Source organism: Vulpes vulpes, chromosome 6 (assembly GCF_048418805.1).
Source record: "Vulpes vulpes isolate BD-2025 chromosome 6, VulVul3, whole genome shotgun sequence".
NCBI lineage: Eukaryota > Metazoa > Chordata > Mammalia > Carnivora > Canidae > Vulpes > Vulpes vulpes.
Genome location: NC_132785.1, coordinates 47,984,239 through 47,991,379, shown reverse-complemented (window position 1 = coordinate 47,991,379; position 7,141 = coordinate 47,984,239). Strand labels below are relative to the sequence as shown.

The 7,141-nt window shown below is 40.0% G+C and overlaps 1 pseudogene; it reads right to left on the bottom strand.

Moving 5' to 3' along the window:
* Nucleotides 1-2,316: 2,316 nt before the first annotated feature.
* Nucleotides 2,317-3,418, bottom strand: LOC112923748 (glyceraldehyde-3-phosphate dehydrogenase-like; annotated as a pseudogene).
* Between the last annotated feature and the right edge of the window lie 3,723 nt (nucleotides 3,419-7,141).

Here is a 7,141-nt window from a genome sequence, read left to right as displayed (position 1 = left end):
GACTTGACTCTGTGGTTTGAAAAGACCTGTTTATCTAAAATAATTTGACATAGACTAATCAACAGCAATACACACCCTGGTAGGGTTACTGGTCTGCAAAGATGAAGCAAGAATCTTTGGCATGTTTTCGGTGAGGGATGGGGGGACTTACGCCACCTGTAAAGGAGAAAAGATCAGAATGGCCTCTGTTCTACAGAACATTCGGTGTTAGAAGACAATGGAGCTTTGTTCACAAAAGCCCTAGAGAAAGAGTGACTCAAGCATTTTTTTTCCTAGTCACAATTTTTAAGTATATAAACAACATACAAATCTTTTGAATAATCAAGAATATAGGAACTCTAGCTTCGGTGAACTTTTCTTGAAGAAACTACTATAGAACAAACTTCATCCCAATGAAACCTCAATGGAAAAATAGCAGTGTGAATGTGAATCCTACTCAGAGGATTAAGACTAATACAGAACTCATGTAATGATTGAAGAGTGAAAAATACATACTATAAACTCTGACAGTGTAGAAATGATACAACTATCGAAATTTGGGAGGATGAGTAGTAAGAAGGTTGGAGGTAATCTCAGTACTGTAATTGCAACACTTGATGTTAGAGGTACAAGAAATCAGTGAAATCTAACATGTCAACACATGTAAAATATATTTAAAGAATGTAAGGATAAACAGTAAGAAAAATTTTCAATTAACAAAAATAAGGCAATGGTGGCGATGTGGAAGAAAAAAGAAGTATATTTTATTATTGCTCATAATAGGAGTAACTGACACTGTCTATTAAAATTTCTTTTTGAGATTTTATTTACTTATTTGAGAGAAAGACAGAGAGAGAGAGAGCACGAGCAGGAGGGGGGGCAGAGGGAGAGGGATAAGCAGGCTCCCCGCTGAGCAAGAAGCTCAATGTGGGGCTTGATCCCAGGACCCTGAGATCATGACCTGAGCCAAAGGCAGATGCTTAACTGACTGAGCCACCCAGGCACCCTGATTGACACTGTGTAAAAACAAATGATTGAATAAACTGTATGGGATTATAGCTATAAAGAATTCTATAACAACAATTACCTCTAGGAGTAAGAAATGAGTGTTGGGAGATGGCAGAAGGAGACATTTTTTTTTTTTACTATACACTCTTTTATATCTTTTGAATTTTGTGCTATATTCATTTCTTAGCTAATAAAAAAAGAATAGAAAAATACAAAATAATGAGAAAAGCAAAATTATAGTTATGAATGTGCCCATTAGAACAAAAACATGACATTTTCCAACTATTAAAAAAACACATACTAAAACTAAAGAAATAGCCCATAGTATAAGGGTATTTTTAAAGGCAATGAAAATATTAGTAATATAACAAAATAGGCAGACAGAACCAAGACCACACATACCGTTCATATTCATAAATGTAGGTGAGTTAGCTTCACCTAATAACAACAATAAGAAGACTCTGATTGAATGACTACACAAAACCTGAGTACCTGCATCTGAAGAAAACATACCTAAAACAAAGTGAAGGAGGATATTGGGAATATAACAATGGACAATTGCATCAACCTAACATCAATTGATAAGAGATACACCTGTGTAATAAAAAGCATGAGCTATTTCTATCAAAAGGTAAGAAAACAATATATATGTAAATATTTTAGAGGCATAGCTACCTATTTTACATTTTGGGTTTTTGTTCCAGGTGCATATATTACCCATTGTAAAGAACAAACAAATAACTTACTCTTCTTAAAAACCTTTTAAAAATATTGGGACACCTGGGTGGCTCAGCGGTTGAGCATCTCCCTTTGGCTCAGAGTGTGATCCCAGTATCCTGGATCAGTCCCACATCAGGCTCCCCATGGGGAGCCTGCTTTTCCCTCTACCTGTGTCTCTGCCCCTCTCTCTCTGTGTCTCTCATGAATAAGTAAATAAATCTTAAGAAACAAAAATAAAAAAATTTTAAAATATTTATTTATTTCAGAGACAGGGGGAAAGTGAGAGAGAGAATCTCAATCAGATCCCATGCTGAGTGCAGTGCCTGATGTGGGGCTCGATCCCACAGCCCTGAGATCATGACCTGAGCTGAAACCAAGACCTAGCTGCTTAATCGACTGAGCCACCCTGCAGATAACTTATTTTATTTTATATTTTATTTTATTTTTTGGCTGAGTACAGTATACTTTATTGATGGTACATGACAAGGTAGGGCTCCCCAAGCCCCTCCCCTTCCTCGGCGTCTAGGATGTAAATTGGAGGTCAGGAGATTCTCAGTGTGTTGGGGGATTAAGTTGGGGCAGGGACTCCCCAGCAGCTGAGGGCCTCTTGTTCTTGCTGGGGCTGGTGGTCCAGGAGGCTCTTACTCCTTGGAGGCCATGTGGACCATGAGGTCCACCACCCAGTTGCTGTAGCCAAATTCATTGTCATACCAGGAAATGAGCTTGACAAAGTGGTCATTGAGGGCAATGCCAGCCCCGGCGTCGAAGGTGGAAAAGTGGGTGTCACTGTTGAAGTCACAGGAGACAACCTGGTCCTCAGTGTAGCCCAGGATGCCCTTGAGGGGGCCCTCTGATGCCTGCTTCACTACCTTCTTGATGTCGTCATATGTGGCAGCTTTCTCCAGGCAGCAGGTCAGATCCACAACTGACACATTGGGGGTGGGGACACGGAAGGCCATGCCAGTGAGCTTCCCCTTCAGCTCAGGGATGACCTTGCCCACAGCCTTGGCGGTGCCAGTGGAAGCAGGGATGATGTTCTGGGCAGCCCCTCGGCCGTCATGCCACAGCTTCCCAAAGGGGCCGTCCATGGTCTTCTGGGTGGCAGTGATGGCATGTACGGTGGTCATGAGGTCCTCCACGATGCCGAAGTGGTCATGGATGACTTTGGCTAGAAGAGCCAAGCAGTTGGTGGTGCAGGAGGCATTGCTGACAATCTTGAGGGAGTTGTCATACTTCTCATGGTTCACGCCCATCACGAACATGGGGGCATCAGCAGAAGGAGCAGAGATGATGACCCTCTTGGCCCCGCCCTTCAAGTGAGCCCCAGCCTTCTCCATGGTGGTGAAGACCCCAGTGGACTCCACAACATACTCAGCACCAGCATCACCCCGTTTGATGCTGGCGGGATCTCGCTCCTGGAAGATGGAGATGGACTTCCCATTGATGACAAGTTTCCCGTTCTCAGCCTTGACTGTGCCGTGGAATTTGCCGTGGGCAGAATCATACTGGAACATGTACACCATGTAGTTGAGATCAATGAAGGGGTCATTGATGGCGACAATATCCACTTTGCCAGAGTTAAAAGCGGCCCTGGTGACCGACCAGGCGCCCAACACGGCCAAATCCGTTCACTCCGACCTTCACCATCGTGTCTCGGGGACGCGGCTGGCCCTGCACCAGAAGATGCGGCTGTCTGTCCAACGGGGAGGAGCAGAGAGCCAGATTAGTTATTTTAAAAAGAAGATAATATTGGTAGCAGTAGGGACTATGGATTTGAGAATACATCTGAGACTTGCCATAGGAGGACTAGTTATACCTAGTTAGATGAGCTTAAATTTGAAAAGATTAATCTAGAGAATAGAGGTAGTAGTAAGAATTGGACCTTGTCCTAATATACTGTAAGATATAATTTGATAGTATGGTGTTGTCTTATTTTAAACTTTACTTATTTTGTACTTTTGGATTAAGGTAAAGGAGAATTTGATAAAAGTCTAAGAATCACAAGACGCTTTTTCCCCCTGCATTTCCATTATTAGGAAATAAATATTCATGGCAGAAAACTTGAAAAACGTGCAAAAAAAAGTTAAAGATCCCTTTAATTCTAAAACTGTAGGATAGCCAGGGTTACTATTTTGCATATGTCCCACCATTTTGCTCTCCCCTTTACACACACATACATGTTTTTTAGAAGGATCATAGTATATACAATTTTGTGGCTTAAATAAAAACCTTTGTTATATTGTATATATTTCTCAATGTTAGTATAAAATACTCTTCTACAACATGATGACTACATGGTATTAAGATTTTTTACTGTTGGATATTTGGAATTTTTACAATTTTTTTCACTTATAAATAACTTGGAATGAATTAACTTGGTACATGCAAATATACTCACATCTCTGATTATTTCCTTATTATGTAGTTCTGAAAATGGAATTGCTGGGAGAAAGGATATGCATATTTTAAATTTTGATATTTACTGCCAAATTCCCTTCCAAGAAGTTTGTCCCAATGTTATAGCTCTAGCAAAATGCTGTAGTTGTGAGAGTAGAAAAATGCAAAGACCTACTTCTATTTGAAAATTCCCTCACGTTGCATTACCATTCTTTTTCATCTTTGTAAATTTACTTGGTGACAAAAGATGCTTCATTATTATTTTAGTTTGGATATCCTCACTCACAAGAGACCTGGAATTTTTTTTATACATTTATTGGTCATTTGCAACTCTTGCTTTGTTAGCTATCCATTCTCTTCAGGCTAATTTGCTTCATTTCATTATGGTGTAAAGAAATATATCTGAGTACTGAATATCAATGACCTTTGCAAGCATCAAAAAGAAATAGCTAGATTCTGTTTAATTATAATCTCAACTTTAGAAGGGCATAGTGTCCTAAGGAAAACTGCAGAAGCTTGCCATTCATTCAAATATTCTCTTTCCTAAAGAGATTCTGAAAATAGCAAACAACAGATGTGATTCCTTTCAGTTTCCATGGACCTAATGGAGACATCCTAAGTCATCTAGGAAAAGGAGAGGCACTAAGGAGGGTGCTGGTCTGCTCTGCACACTGTTTGTATCATGAGTGTGGGGGCCAGGTTGTCTGGATAACTAAATTCAGTCACATCGTGAAAGCAAGAAGCATTAACGCTAGAGCAGCCTTTCATACTCCCCCCATAACATGTTTGTTGGGTGAATGAAGGCATGAGGACATGCCCCTTTCAAGGATGCAGAAAAAAAACAACAAAACAAAACAAAACAAGTAGAGTTGCATAGATAGCCAGAGATGGCTTGCAGAGAATACCGTCAAAGCAAGGAGCTTAGCAGTGACTTACTGAATGGATTCGTGTTCTTAGCGTCATTTATTCTTACCTTTTTATTATATTATTAAATTTTATTGCAAGTGTTTAACAAATTCTTGATAAATATAGATAGAATGAGTGATAAATATATCTTTCACTAAAATTCTTATAACAATATATTTGAAATTGCTTATTATTATTCTTATTTTACTGATAAAGGAATGACGGGGGATCCCTGGGTGGCGCAGCGGTTTGGCGCCTGCCTTCAGCCCAGGGCGGGATCCTGGAGACCCCGGATCGAATCCCACGTCGGGCTCCCTGGATGGAGTCTGCTTCTCCTTCTGGGATCCCCGGGTGGCACAGCGGTTTGGCGCCTGCCTTTGGCCCAGGGCGCGATCCTGGAGACCCGGGATCAAATCCCACGTCGGGCTCCCGGTACATGGAGCCTGCTTCTCCCTCTGCCTGTGATTCTGCCTCTCTCTCTCTCTCTCTCTCTGTGACTATCATAAATAAAAATAAAAATTAAAAAAAAAAAAAAAAAAAAAAAAAGGAATGACGGCCCTGAGGTGTTAAGAGACTTGGGAGTCAAAGTTTATACAGTTAACATGCCACAGAACCAGGCTTAGAAACTATGACTTCAAATCCAATGAGCTTTTCTTTTCTTTCTTTCTTTTTTTTTTTTTAAAGATTTTATTTATTTATCCATGAGAGATGCAGAGGGAGAGGCAGAGACATAGGCAGAGGGAGAAGCAGGCTCCCTGTGGAGATCCCAATGTGGGACTTGATCCCAGGGCCCCAGGATCACGACCTGAGCCAAAGGCAGACGCTCAACCACTGAGCTAGCCAGGTGTCTCAAGAGAAATTTTTAAATGATAAGACAGCACAGTTTCTTTTATACTAGTGCTAATGTGTATATTCCATTTCAAGTAACTTCTACCTTAGCAAAGATGGAAAAAAGAAAATGCCCTTAATGCTACAATCGTTATTTCCCCCAGGTCACTTTCTTTTCCCTACTAATTATGTTAAACTCAAATTCTGCAGTCTGTTACTATTCTCTACAACCTGGGCTAAGCCTCATACTCCAGTCTTGACCTTCCAATCACCCTAGTGGATATTACGAATGCCTCTCCAAAATCCGCTCTTCCGCCTTAAGTAGCAGCAGTGGGCTGGGGAGATTATTCTTAGTTCATCGGTGTGTCTCACTGCTACAAGAATAAGTGAAGCCTCCTGACCAGGGAATGTGTTCATGAACAGGCAAGTGATCCAACTCTGGCCAAAGAGATGCAGGGAGTGTTGCTTTTAGGAAAGTTCTCTAAGATAACTAGTGACAAGCCCCTTACTTTCTCTTGTTGGATGGGAGTAAGGGGGTGCATTTTCTGCCTTTTTTCACTAAAAATAATATTTTTGAGATCCATCCATGTTGTTGTGTATATCAGTAGTTCATTTCTTTTTATTGCTGACTAGTATTCCATTGCATGGATGTGCTACATAATTCATTTTTTCCATTTTTATGTTGATGGGTTTTGAGAAGTTTCTAGTTTGAGGCTATTAAGAATAAGGCTACAGTGAACATTCTTGTATACATCTTTTTGTGGATATAGTTTATCTTGGGAAAATTCACAGGAGTGAGACACTGAGCATTATGCACATTTTTAAGTTCCAGGCTATTGGGTTAAGAAAAAGTAGTAAAACTACTTAGCTTAGAAACTTTACTAGATTGTCCTGAACTCATTTTGGTTTTGTTTGTTTTGTTTTGTTTTGTCCCTTGGAGGGAAAAAATTAATACTTATCAAAATATCAGAGGATATCATTACCATGTACCTAATATGCATTCTAGGCAACTTACATCATATATTATTGCCTAATGCTGTTACTTGCTAGCTGTTTGACCTTGGACAAATTGCTTAACCTCCCTGGTCTTCAGTTTCCTCATTTAGGGATTAAAAATACCATCTACTTCATCGAGTTTTTGTGAGAATTAAATACATATATAACGTCCTTGTCACAATGCCTGACCTGTAAAGGAATTAAAAAATATTAACTATTATAATTATCATGATGTAATCTTGTAATCTTACAACCCATGAGATAGGAATTCATACCCCATTTTTAGAAGCAATAAGCAACTTGTCCT